The following is a 15,338-nucleotide window of genomic DNA, read 5'->3' on the forward strand; positions in this document are numbered from 1 at the left end:
CCACAATGCTTTGCGCACGGACCAATTTCCAAATCTTTGGCGGAAATCACGCTCCATTTAAGGCGGAGCCTCTTGTATGACGCACACCTGTTAGCCTGTTCCACCATTCTTCGTTTTCCTAGGCGAAGGATTCTTGCCTTGCTTCTGAAAGTGACTCGGAAGACATGTCCAACCAAGTCCTCGACATTGAGAAACACCCACAGTCTGGCCGTTTCTCAATTGCGAGGATGCTTGCTTGATACACTGTGAAGACCACTGAGACAAATGTAACATTTGTGATATTGGGCTATATAAATAAACATTGATTGATTGATTGATAGCACATGTCTTCCGAGTCACTTGCTTCAGAAGCTAGGCAAGAATCCGTCCTGGCATTCGGAAAACGAAGAGTGGAACAGGCTAGCAAGTGTGCAGGTGTGCGTCATATGAGAGGCCCTCATATGAGAGGCCCGCCTTACATTTTCCGCCACAGATTTGGGGAAATTGGTCCGTGCGCAAAGCATTGTGGGGATTTTAAGGACGCGAAGTCTACCCATGTGCAGCCTCGAAATTACCCTCCAAACCAAGGGCGCGGCCTCGGTGGAATTCCAAGTATGCTGGAGATTGGAACAGTCCTTCGGCGGCACTGGATGACGTAGCATCCTTGAAATATTGGCTTGGAAGCCAGTTTCCTCGAGACTGAGAAACGGCCTCTGCTTCCTCTCCTTACCTGCTCCACCTCAGTATTTTTCCACAAACTCCGCCTCCAACTCCCCCCCCCCCCCCAAACTGGCCGGCCACACCCACCTCATCAGCTCACCTGTGCTCCTGAGTCTCAGGCTCTCGCACTCGCTGCCAGTTGTTCTCCTTCAATGCAAGACTCTCCAGCATTTTGCTCCGGACTGATTCCCCGTTTCCGACCTGCCCTCCTCGTCTGATTCCCGGTAAACCCACCAGCCTTCTGCCCCACCTTGAGATCTTCCTATATGCGTCCTGGTTCCTGTCAGCCTGTGTCTGCTTTTGGGTTTTGAAATATCTTGTGCCTGTCCCCTGCTGGTTTGTTTGCCTGGACGTATTACCCGTGTTAATTACCTGCTCTGCCCTCGACTTGACGGTAAACACTATCACAAACTTGTCCTGGTTTTCTGTGTGCTGCATTTGGCTTCAAAGACCCCCTCACTGTAGAAACTTAAATTCCAATCACAGTTAGGACGAACATATATTTGTCGAATTCACTGACCCATTGCTACGTTTGTGGAAACAGTAGCTGTCATGGGGATTAACAGAAAGATTGCAAAAGTTTCTCGGGTGAACGTAAGGACAGTATATCAACCACCTATTATTTACTGTGTGTGTTCTATTTACCCTTAGGGGGTCTGTGTATGGGCTAGTATGTAGCACATGTTTTCTCATAACGTATTCGGTGTAATATCAGCAACTCCCCTGATTAAATGTTTTAACATTAATAGTGGAAAACGTGAATACATGCCAAGTAATGTTCTTTATTTAAAGTTGTTGCATAACTCATCCAGCACTCACACCGGGCGCTTCCCTTCGTGCTGCAGTGTTGATTTGTTCCCTTCACAAATGACTGCAGTCAGGTGTTCCTTTGTGAATACGAAGCCAGATCGAGCTGCTGAAAGTCCGCACATGAGTCACAGCTCTCATTATCACCCATGAAGCTATCTATAGTCTGCACATTAATGCACAGTGACTGCAGCTCCACTCCACAGCTCCACTCCACTCCACAGACGCTGTATGTTAACTCAACGAGAGCGTTTGACTCTCAGCATATTGCCGCGCATCACGTTTTTATCCCTCCTCACACAAAGGTGTTTGAGGAGGGATAAAAAGCATTTTGTAATAAAGGGATTGATCAACAAGATGTGAGAAAAAAGATCAAGACTCCCAGACTGTACAGAAGAAGACGCATATCACCAAGTCACAGCTTTCATGCTCTCTCCATCAGAGACCCTGACTCTGGAGGACATGGGGGGGGGGAGGGTTTGCCAGGTCTTTAATGAGCGGAGCGCCCTGTTACCAGGACTCCTGATGTTCCTTGCCATGAGGCAGTTGACTTGGGTAAGCAGGATTAAGATGGGAAGTGGCAAAAAGGTTCAAGGCGACAGTATGTGTGTACTGAGAAAAAACCTCTGAGACGAGCATTAGTACATTTTGATCAATTCAAATCAAAAAAGCACATTGCAATGGAAATGGACTCACTTTACGAGGTAACGTGGCTCACTGTTATGCAGAAAGTTGTCATCTGAACTTCCCGATCACCAGGCAGGACCCACCCCCCAAACAACGATTCCCCTGTTTAAATAACCCTGATATTCTTATATAAACCTAACGCATGTCAACGGGCATGCCTAACTCTGACCAACCCACCAGCAGAGGAAATAAGTACGAGCACATCTTAGGCAGAGAAAGGTAGTTCATACTACGGCCATTTGGGAAAACACATCTGGAAAGTCTGAAGATGTCATTCCGCAACAGTGTTACCAATGTGCTTGTGATCGTTTCAGGAAGTGTGTATTTTCAGAGCAATGGGTGTTACGGGATAACAAGCTGTTTTAGACAAATGGGTTTTCAGTCCAATGGGACATTTTTGGGATTTGAAATAATGGGCCATCAATATCCAAAATGAACAGGAACTTCCTTGGCTCATAATACACCCTTCCACCAAGTTTCATTAACATTGGGCAAGTATACAACAATATAAACGCACAAACAAAGCGAAAACATAACATAAAAGGTATTCTCGCAGTGCTGATCCATGTTCCCTTTAAACTGTGGGTTTTCTCCGGAAGTGTTTCCTTGTACGATGTGAGGGTCTAAGGACAGAGGGTCTAAGGACAGAGGGTCTAAGGACAGAGGGTCTGAGGACAGAGGGTCTGAGGACAGAGGGTGTCGTATTGTCATACTGATATTCTGTACACACTGTGAAGACCACTGAGACAAACGTAACATTTGTGATATTGGGCTATATAAATTGTAACTCTTTATTATCAGGGAGTACCAAGAAGTCAGTCAAGTCGCTTCAGCTGATTCAAAATGCTGCGGCTCGTGTACTAACCAGAGTTAGGAAAAGGGACCACATTACTCCTGTTCTGGCTGCCTTACACTGGCTCCCTATAGAACACAGGATAGAATTTAAAATGCTTCTTCTCGCCTACAAAGCCCTTAATGGGCAGGCGCCATCTTACCTTAAATAACTCATTATACTCTACTGTCCTACTAGGGCATTGCGCTCCAAGAATGCAGGGTTGTTGGTTGTTCCTAGAGTCTCTAAAAGTACAATGGGAGCCAGAGCCTTTTCTTATCAAGCTCCACATTGTGGAATTAGCTTCCAGTTTGTGTTCGGGCGGCAGACACCCTATCCGTTTTTAAGAGTGCGCTTAAGACTTCCGGTTGGGCATGACGGAGTAGAGACGTGCGTAGTTCTGCTCCCGCAAACTTTTGTGTTGTAACTTTTCTGAAGCCCGTAACTCTTCTCTAACTTACATTTAAGTGAACAATAATATTATTCCACTCACAACGCCACCGTAGTATGCCGTCCAAACCGGCGAAAAGCAACAAAAAAGAACAAAGCGCCAGGACCGATAGCCCCGAGCTAGCTAGCAACAATCTCAGCATGGAGGGCATAGCTGGCCTCCTTGAAGATCACCGTAGAGCTCTCTCTGCCGACTTTAAGTCTGCCATCTCAACTCTCGAAGCAAAACTAGACCGAATCCAAGCGACTGTGTCAGACCACGGGCAGACAATTGCTTCGCTCGAGTCCAATGCTAATTTGCAGGACGAACGCATGTTAGCCCTGGAGGCTACTTGTGCTACGCTAACGGACAGCAATGTTAAACTGCTGGCCAAAGTCACTGATCTCGAGTCCCGCAGCCGGCGCAACAATATAAGAATCGTCGGTTTGCCAGAATCCATTGAGGGCCCTCATCCCTCGACATTCTTCCCGAAGCTGCTGATGGAGGTCTTTGGTGAGGGCGTCCTTGATTCGCCGCCGGAGTGCGACAGGGCCCACCGCTCACTCACCGACAAGCCCAAGCCGGGGCAAAGACCACGGCCGGTCATCATCCGCGTCCACAGGTACCAGCAGAAGGAGAAAATTATCCGCAAGGCCCGGGCCAGGAGAGGCAAGCTACAGTACCAAGGTACGCCCATCACCATCTACGAGGACTACACACCTGAAGTGATGGAACAGCGCTACAAATACCGAGAGGTGATGGCGGAGCTTTACAACCTAGGGCTCAAGCCAGCCCTGCTGTTCCCTGCGAGGCTTTCCATCGTATCGAAGGAGGGAGGTAAGAAGAGATTCTCCTCGGTGGCAGAGGCTAAAGGCTACATAGCATCCATTCGTCCTGACGCTGACTAGCACTAACGGTGCCGATAACTCTTGCGTCTGATGGGACGTTTAGTAAGAGACTATTACTTCTTTTTTTTCGGATTCTGCTTTCATGGACACTTTTTGTACATGCACCTTAGCCACTCTGGTATTTGCACTGATAGTTTGAGCCTAGTGCTGATATTGCAATGAACATGAATGCACCTGCTACTGTTTACACTACATGGGACCCAAGTACTTGGACTGTTCTGAATGCTGTTTGAACTGATTCCTTCTATGGGTTTTAACCCTTAAAGTGCAATTTTATTCTGTTTTACTTTATCTCTGGGCCTTATTTTTTTGTCTGTATGTTACTTGAGATCTATGTCAGTGCCTTATTGCCCTCTGCTATGCTTATATTGGCTGGCTGTTTACCTATATATGGATGTTGTACTATTCTATGCATATAGATATACACTTGAGTTTTTTTTGGTTTTTTTGTTCACTTTAATACTATTCCGTGTTACAATGGGCTTCCCGCTTTTAGTATAGGGAACGGGACCCCGGAAGATAAGTTCAGCTGTTGAGCTTTGAGCTATAGCGCTCAGACAAGGTTTGTATTTGGGATGCTCCAGGTATGGTCACATTTGGGTTTATGGGTTGTGTTTTGTTTATGGTTTGTCTATTTTTGCCTTCGCTTGTTTTTGTTGTACTGTTTTTTTTTGTTTTTTTTTTCTCCCCTTCCCCGGTCTTCTTCTTCCCCCCCACCACTCCTCTCCCCTCAGTCCGCGGGAAGCACAACGGTTTCAGACCACCTTCATTAGACTCCCCATATGACTAACAGTATGACGACTGCTGGCAGAAGTGTGCGTCTGATCTCCTGGAACACCAGAGGAATGAACAAAGCTATTAAAATTGGTAAGGTCTTGACTCGACTGCAACATCTTAAAGGGGACATTATATTTTTACAAGAAACACACCTTAAAACGTCTGACACCCTTTGCATCAAGCGGGCGTGGATGGGCCATTACTTCCACTCAAGATCTTCTAGTAGAGCCAGAGGTGCTGCCATTATTATTCACAAGAGTGTGATGTTCGTACCAACAAATACTATTCTCGACAATAATGGCCGCTACGTCATAGTTTCAGGTGTCTTGCAGGGCATGCCTGTAATTTTGGTTTCCGTTTACGCACCCAACTGGGATGATGACCAATTCTTTATGAACCTTTTTGCTAAACTCCCGAACGCAGACAATCACCGCATAATCATGGGTGGAGATTTTAACTTGATTCAAGATGTGCACCTCGACAGGTCATCCCTTAAGCTTGGCACTCTCTCAAAATCCGCTAATGTAGTCTCAAATTATGCAGCACAATTAGGAATCTCAGACCCTTGGAGATTTAAAAACCCTCAAAGTAAGGCTTTCTCTTTTTTCTCACACGTCCACCACACATTCTCGCGAATAGATTTTTTTCTGCTCGATGACAGCTTGCTACACCTTGCCAGCGCGTGTCAATACCATCCTATAGCCACCTCAGATCACGCCCCTGTATCAATTGACATCCACTTCCCTCTTAGTGTTACTCCCGCTAAGTTGTGGAGGTTTAGTTCCCACCTGCTGTCAGATGACAAGTTTAAGGACTTTGTTAATTCACAGATTCGTTTATATATCGAAATTAATGACACTGCTGATGTAAGTTGTGGAACAGTGTGGGAGGCTCTCAAAGCCTATGTTCGTGGGCAGGTTATTTCGTATGTTTCCAAACTAAGAAAGGATGAAAGGGTTCGGCTGTCTGCAATTTTGGAAGAACTTCTCCGAATTGATGAAACGTATTCCTCCTCCCCCTCACCGACCTTATATAAAAAACGCATATTATTACATTCGGAACATGACCTTTTAATGACGAGCGTAGTGGAGAGACAACTGAGGCAAACTAAGCAGCGCTTTTTTGAACAGGGGGACAAGGCTGGGAGGCTCCTGGCTCAACAGGCTCGGGCAGTTAACGCCTCCAGATTAATCCCCAAAGTAAAGTCGCCCGAAGGCAATTTAGTCTCTGACTTTCTTTGAATTTTATAATAATTTGTACACTTCTGAATGCCCCATAATTGGCACAATAAACCCAAATCCTCTTGACTCCTTAACTTTCCCCCATTTCCACTTTAGAGATACAGGAAGCCATCAAATCTATGCAAAATGGGAAATCCCCTGGTCCGGACGGCTTCACAGTCGAATTCTACAAGGCGTATTCGTTTCTTTTGGCCCCAATTCTAGCAAGGATGTATAATGATTCCCTTAAAGAAGGCAGATTACCTCAAACCCTATCCATGGCATCCATCTCTCTACTATTGAAGAAGGATAAAGATCCTACTCTTTGTGGCAGCTACAGACCAATTTCCCTCCTAAATGTTGATTGTAAAATACTGGCTAAGATTTTGTCCGTCCGCCTCCAACTCGTGATACCTTCTATAGTTCCGCTTGACCAAACAGGCTTTATGATAGGGAGACACTCTTTCTTCAATACCAGGAGGCCAGTTATTTTCTCGCCCCCGTCCAATGTCCCCGAAGTCATAGTTTCACTCGATGCGGAAAAAGCTTTTGATAGGGTTGAGTGGAGCTACTTGTTCTTCATTTTAGAAAAATTTGGCTTTGACTCCAAATTTATTTCTTGGATTAAACTTTTATACGCCTCCCCTTCTGCATCGGTAAACACAAATGGCATTCAATCGTCTGCCTTCCCTCTCCAACGTGGGACACGCCAGGGCTGCTCGCTTTCTCCCCTATTGTTTAATTTAGCCATCGAGCCTCTAGCTATATGGCTCAGAGGCCACAATGGGTTTGAGGGCATCACTCGCCATGGTATAGTTCACAAACTTTCCCTTTATGCGGATGACCTTCTCCTATACGTCTCCAATCCTGTGTCCTCTCTCCCTCCTATATTGTCAATCCTTGAGCAGTTTGGTCGTTTATCAGGCTACAAATTAAATCTCCAAAAGAGCGAACTATTTTTTGTAAACCAACTGGCGAAGACACTCCCCCCAACCGCTTTTCCCTTTAATATTGCATCAGACGGCTTCAGATACTTGGGGATATCCATCACCAGCTCCTTTAAAGATCTGTTTCCCAAAAATGTTCACCCACTCTTAGCTAAATGCAAATCGGATCTATCTAGGTGGTCTTCCCTTCCCTTATCCCTTGTTGGCCGTGTCAATCTTATTAAAATGGTAATTCTGCCGAAGTTCTTATATCTCTTCCAGCATATCCCAATTTGCATCAATAAAGCTTTTTTCACCAGTCTTGATAGTCAACTAAATGCGTTCATTTGGGATGACAAACCCGCCCGTCTTAAAAAATCAATTCTTCAGCTCCCCAAGTCGGAGGGCGGCTTGGCACTCCCGAACTTCCGTCACTACTACTGGGCCTCTAATATTAACCGACTCATTTACTGGACTGGCCCCAAGACTCCTAACTCCAGCCCACCATGGGTTCACATGGAGATCTCCTCCTCCTCTAGCTCCTTACACTCTGTGATTTGCTCCCAACTTCCCGTAATGACGCACAAAATCTCAGTCAACCCAATTGTTACCAGTACTATTAAGATTTGGCTTCAATTCAGAAGGCAACATGGCTTACACAGAGCCTCAATCCAAGCTCCGATTTTAAATAATCACTCATTCTCTCCATCCTGCTCGGACCCCACCTTCCGAATGTGGGCTGCCAACGGGCTTGTCACAATCAGTAATCTTTACAAGGATGGGGTTTTCTCTGACTTTGCATCCTTGTCAGCCAAATATCACCTGCCAAACAGTCATCTTTTCCGCTTCTTCCAAATTAGGCATTTTGCTCAAAAGCAATTTCCCCATTTTCCCAACCGCCCCCCTGAGTCAGGAATTGACCAGTTTCTCACCCTTGATTGTGACCAAAAAAGGCTGGTATCTACTATTTATGGAAAACTTGCCTCCTTTGACCTAGCCTCTACTACATCTATAAAAGAGTCCTGGGAGGGTGAGTTGGGTTTAGACATATCTGACAGTAAGTGGAGGGACATTCTTCGTTTGGTGCAAACCTCATCTATCTGTGCTAGGCATGGTCTAATGCAGTGTAAGGTGCTCCACAGGGCTCACTTTACCAATGCTAAGCTAGCCAAAATATTTCCTCTTAGAAGCGATGCCTGTAACAGATGCAAGCAATCTCCTGCCAATCACACACATATGTTTTGGGCATGCCCCAGCCTGAATGCCTTCTGGTCTAGTATTTTCAAAACCCTTGAGCAGGCCCTTAACACACCCATACCCCGTAACCCTCTAACTGCCTTGTTCGGCGTCCCCCCAACACAGAACATGCCCACCACGACTCAGCGGGTCATCGCCTTCACAACCCTGCTGGCCAGGCGTTCCATTCTTCTTAAGTGGAAGCACGTCTCCCCACCCACACATGACAGGTGGATACAGGAACTATTACAGTGTATTAATCTTGAAAAGATACGATTTTCACTACAAGGATCCCTGACACTCTTTCATAAGACCTGGACTCCCTTACTACTGCTAATCAATGACCTTACAATCAACCCTGATGCTGATGAGGTGTGAGTGAACCCGGTGGGGGGGGGAGAGACCTTCACTTCCCCTTTTCCTTATCTCCCTAATACATTGACCATTACTTTTTTTGCCTTCTCTGTTTCCTCATGTAACTTGCAGTACCGTTATTTCCCTGTTATTTATTTTTACTGACTACTAACATGAAGAAGCATCTGTATTTGTATGTAATTTTCAGGTATTGGTCTTTGTATTTCATGTAATTTCTACCCCTCTTTTCTTTCCTTTTTTTTTTTTTTTTTTTCTTCTTTTTTTAATCTTTTGTAACTTTTTGATTTATGTCTTGTTTATAATGTGATCATAGCCCATAGGGGTGAGGGTGGGGGGTGGGAGGGAGGGGCGAGGTAACTATTTAATTTTCCTACAGACCGTCTTCTATACATGCGTACCTACTGTATTGCCATTGTGATGTCTGTCAAGAAGCCAATAAAAAGATTTATAAAAAAAAAAAAAAAAAAAGAGTGCGCTTAAGACCTTCCTTTTTGATAAAGCTTATAGTTAGGGCTGATTAGATTCAGCCCCTAGTTTTGCTGATATAGGCTTAGTTTGTCGGGGGACATCTTACTTCTTCCTTCTCTCTGTCTATACCTGTGTACACTCATGTTCCAATTAACCCAGCTTCCCCACATTTCTTTCTTTTTGGTGTCTATATACGCCGGGATCCGGAGTCATGGATGATCCTGCGGTCCTGTGTCCTGGATCGCGAGCCCTGGATCGCGAGTCGTGGCTGTGGTCCTGGATCATCGGTCCTGGATGGATATCCTCGTGGATTCATCTTCCTATTATACACACATGCATTTCCAAACATTTGGACTACCTATGTTGCAAATGTATTATCTTTTCAATTTACACACGGCATCTATTGCACGTCTGTCCGTCCTGGGAGAGGGATCCCTCCTCTGTTGCTCTCCCTGAGGTTTCTCCCATTTTTCCCTTTAAACTGGGTTTTCTCCAGAAGTTTTTCCTTGTACGATGTGAGGGTCTAAGGACAGAGGGTCTAAGGACAGAGGGTCTAAGGACAGAGGGTCTAAGGACAGAGGGTCTAAAGACAGAGGGTGTCGTATTGTCATACTGATATTCTGTACACACTGTGAAGACCACTGAGACAAACGTAACATGTGTGATATTGGGCTATATAAATAAACATTGATTGATTGACTGATCTGAGCTACAGGCCATTCAAAAGTTGACGCCTGAGATATAACCCACGTCACTGGTTTACATTATCTAGTATAAAATATATAAAAGCTCAAAAGGAAAGAATACAGATTAAAAATATGGATCCCAAAGTTCCTGCAATTTCTTCCTTGGAAGGTCTTCACTGAACTTTATCTGCACTCTTGCTCTGTTTTTTAAAGATGTAATATACATGAAAAGTAATGTATCAACGTCTTAAATGATGAATTTAAACATGTTTCGACGTTGAGGGTTGCCCTCAGCTTGCAGAGTTACAGCATGTGTCCTATTTGTACTGCTACAGAGAATCCCATATCTATATGTTCACTGGTTACTGAATAAAGCCATGAAACCCCTGGGCACAATTAGTCCTCATTAGTAATGCATGGGTCAGCTTTGACATCATTTAGATCTCCTCGCAAATAGAGCTCAGCCACCCGTGTGTGCCCAACATAATTACATTCAGAGACCCACTATGCATAATGCTAATAATGAATAATGCACTACAGTTGGTGATCTCTTAACCAATGAAAATATTGCTGCTGTGTATCTCAACGGGCATTGGCATACAGAGGTAGCTTTCATATGAATAGTATGAGTTTCTATGACCACACTAATAGAGTGGTGAACCAATTAAGGAAGCAATGGGATCTTTTCATTAGATTTCAGAGTGTTGCAGGAAATCTGTATCTGAAACACATATTTATGATACTTGCATCAGCAGGATAATCTCCACATAATAACACCACTCTTATAGGCTATAAACAAACCACGTCACTGTCGCAAGGCATCGCCTCCGCTGAGCTAACGGCACCTAAAGTTTCGCATGAAGATTTATAATAGTCTTATTTACTAATTAATAGCAACTGCCGTTTGTATGAGAATTAGAAGTATCAGAATCATTAAGGCAGTGGCCCTATTGAGAAAATATACATGATGACGCAGGGTATGTGTGTAGATACCTTGAGAATGACAGGTCGTTAGTACGCCATTGTGTGTTCATGTTTTCGCCTTCAATCTTTGACCCTTTTACAGTCTTTTTTCAAAGAAGCAAATTGTAACAACTGTATCTTATAAAAGTGTTATTCCAGCATTCAGTTGTACTTGGTTCCACTTTGTTTCATAACATCAATTTGGCAATTCCAAAGAACCAAGATGGGCCCAGCTGAAATGTAGATTAGAGGCTACCAAACCCCTGTTCCACACACCAATGGGTATCTCTATACAGTGATCTACTTTTCATATACAGTCTAAGATATCAATACACTCTTTTATGGAAGAATAAGAAAGACAAACCTTGAGATTTATATCGGGACGGAGTGCAGTTAAAAACAAGAGTTAAAGCTGGATTATCCTCAGATGCCCTTTTTGCTATCAGAACCTTTTTTTAAGAAGTCTGTTAAAAACCACCTAAACTTTTTTGAAACTTTGGCCCATTGGTCCCCTAACTCAACATGATGATCAGAGGACCGGCACGAAAAACATCGCTGTGTCTCCAGGGGCTCGCACGACTTTAAAATACAGCATGTCAAGTGTTATAAGATAATGAGGGTCTGTAGCGTAGATCTGGATCTTCAACCGGCTGTGTTCTTTGACTTAATGAGACACCTAAAGCCACCAGGCTTGTTTACCCGACTAGATCGCTAACAATGTCTTCATTAGTGAACTCATTTATGAGTTTTGCTGTCAGGCCGTAGAATAAAGTCCGACACAGACTCAGGCCGTTTCTCAATGTCGAGTATACATTCATGTCTCAACAAGACCTTGAAAAACTAGTTCACGCCTTTGTTTGTAGCAGGCTTGATTACTGTAATAGTGTATTTACAGGTCTCTGTAAAAAATCGGTTAGAAAACTACAACTAATCCAAAACGCCGCTGCCAGAGTCCTGACCAAAACAAAAAGAGTAGAACACATCACTCAGTACTCAGGTTTCTGCACTGGCTACCAGTAGCTTACAGAATCGATTTTAAAATTATATTAACTTATAAAGCATTAAATGGTTTGGGACCCCAATATATGTCCGACATGCTGCTCTGTTACGAGCCCCCCAGAGCTCTGAGATCATCGGGGGCGGGCTTACTCATTGTTCCCCGGCTCAGAACCAAACACGCCGAAGCTGCTTTTAGTTTTTATGCTCCCCACAAATGGAATACAATTCCAGAAAACCTGAGGTCTTCACCAACGCCGAGTTCTTTTAAGTCGAGGCTAAAAACACTACTTTTTACAGCTGCTTACCCAGAAGCCTTTTAACTTGTTTTAGCACTTACCGTAATAACAATGTCGTTTTTAAACTATGACTATATCTCATTATGTTTATTTATTGTGTTCCTCTCTGTTCTATTATCATGTGTTAATAATCATGTAAAGCACTTTGAATTGCCTCTGCGTCTGAAATGTGCTATATAAATAAACGTACCTTACCTTACCTGCTGCAGAGCCACTATTTCAAGTACGTCATCGAGTGGCGCCGAATGCTGGGCATTTAACATGCATTGAAACAGTCCTTCAGCGCCACTCGATGACGTAGTACACTTGAAATAGTGGCTCTGCAGCAGGTTTACTCAACATTGAGAAACGGCCATAGAGTTTACACGGAGCAGATTTGTCACAAAATGGGTACAAAACTCCTCAAAGTTCACTAGTTTAACTTTGAAATATCTATAAAAAGTAGCGCAAAAAGATGGGTTTGGTTTTTTGTCTTTTGCTGAAGAGCAAAATCACCGACTCGCCCAGACGGCTATAAACCTCTCTGGAGCGTAGAAGCACCAATCACTCCACTTTCTTTCAGCAAAAAAAACATTCATCAGACAGACAGGGAAGATAATTGCACACCCTACTCCCTTTGAATTTTGAATAGTAGCTCCTTTGCACACTGAATAGCTGCAAGTTCTTCTTTGTATAGCAGCCTTCCTCCTCTATTATAAGTATACACTCAAGCATGTATAGATATGTGGATATGAAAATTAGATGCGTCATTATACGCCAATTTAAATGCACACATGGTCTCAGGCTTTTGTGAATTCATCGATGTTGTTCACGGAGAAGCCTTCTGTGAAATAGTCGACACAAAAACGTTATTCTCTGTGTATCTTCAACAATATTTAATCAGTCAGGTACAGTTGATACATGCTTACATGAATAGATAAGGCATAACATTATCCTCCTTATGACACTGCTACATACTGAATAATGTAATCCCTTTCACTTCGCACCAATGGCCCAAACTACGGCAACAGCATTATACGATAAAATGATGGCAGTACTAATAGAGGTTTTATGTAACTGTCCAAGTCTGTTCATATTTTCTTTTCCATTAAACAGTCTTTAAACACTGCCAGATCCCACCATGTTTCTGTTAGTGTTCCTGTCGGTCTTCTTCTGCTGTTCCTGCTAGTGTTTAGGCAAGGCAAGTTTATTTATATAGCACCTTTCAGCACACGGCAACCCAAAGTGCTTTACAAAATAAAATACATTTAAGAATAAATACAGTAGAAGCACATTGTAAAATGTAAATCCTCTTTCAATCAATCAATCAATCAATCAATCAATCAATCAATCAATCAATCAATCAATCAATCAATCAATCAATCAATCAATCAATCAATCAATGTTTATTTATATAGCCCAATATCACAAATGTTACATTTGTCTCAGTGGACTTCACAGTTTGTACAGAATATCAGTATGACAATACGACACCCTCTGTCCTTAGACCCTGATATCGTACAAGGAAAAACTTCCGGAGAAAACCCACAGTTTAAAGGGAAAAATGGGAGAAACCTCAGGGAGAGCAACAGAGGAGGGATACCTCTCCCAGGACGGACAGACGTGCAACAGATGCCGTGTGTAAATTGAAAAGATAATACATTTGCAACATAGGTAGTCCAAATGTTTGGAAATGCATGTATGTATAATAGGAAGATGAATCCACGAGGATATCCATCCAGGACCGATGATCCAGGACCACAGCCACGACTTGCGATCCAGGGCTCGCGATCCAGGACACAGGACCGCAGGATCATCCATGACTCCGGATCCCGGCGTAGATAGACACGAAAAAGAAAGAAATGTGGGGAAGCTGGGTTAATCGGAACATGAGAGTACACAGGTATAGACAGAGAGAAGGAAGAAGTAAGATGTCCCCGACAAACTAAGCCTATATCAGCAAAACTAGGGGCCGAATCTAATCAGCCCTAACTATAAGCTTTATCAAAAAGGAAGGTCTTAAGCGCACTCTTAAAAACGGATAGGGTGTCTGCCGCCCGAACACAAACTGGAAGCTGATTCCACAAATGTGGAGCTTGATAAGAAAAGGCTCTGGCTCCCATTGTACTTTTAGAGATTCTAGGAACAACCAACAACCCTGCATTCTTGGAACGCAATGCCCTAGTAGGACAGTAGGGTATAATGAGTTCTTTAAGGTAAGATGGCGCCTGCCCATTAAGGGCTTTGTAGGCGAGAAGAAGAATTTTAAATGCTATCCTGTGTTCTATAGGGAGCCAGTGTAAGGCAGCCAGAACAGGAGTAATGTGGTCCCTTTTCCTAACTCTGGTTAGTACACGAGCTGCAGCATTTTGAATCAGCTGAAGCGACTTGACTGACTTCTTGGTACACCCTGATAATAAGGAGTTACAATAATCCAGCCTTGAAGTAACAAATGCAAGGACTAGTTTCTCTGCATCGTTTTGAGGCAAGATATGCCTGATTTTTGCAATGTTACGTAGATGGAAGTAGGCGGTCCTTGAAATTGATTTTATGTGGGCGTTAAAGGATAAATCCTGATCAAATATAACACCAAGATTCCTTACAGTCTCACTGGAGGCCAAATTAATGCCATCCATAGTTAGTATATCTTTAGACAATTTGTTTCGTAGATTCTTCGGGCCGAGTACAATAACTTCAGATTTGGTCGTGTTTAACATCAACAAGTTTAAGGTCATCCACGTTTTTAAGTCCTTAAGGCAGTCTTGAATTTTATTTAGATGATTAATTTCATCAGGCTTGATTGATAAATATAGTTGAGTATCATCCGCATAACAATGAAAGTTTACAGAATGATTCCTTATAATATTGCCTAACGGAAGCATATATAATGTGAACAAAATAGGTCCGAGCACTGAGCCCTGTGGCACTCCATGGCTAACTTTGGTTTGCGTGGAATACAAACTGAGAGCGTTCAGATAGATAGGACCTAAACCAGCCTAAAGCAGTTCCCTGTATGCCAACTAAGTGTTCTAGTCTTTGCAATAAGATAT

Source organism: Pseudochaenichthys georgianus, chromosome 5, assembly GCF_902827115.2.
Source record: "Pseudochaenichthys georgianus chromosome 5, fPseGeo1.2, whole genome shotgun sequence".
NCBI classification, from domain to species: Eukaryota; Metazoa; Chordata; class Actinopteri; order Perciformes; family Channichthyidae; genus Pseudochaenichthys; species Pseudochaenichthys georgianus.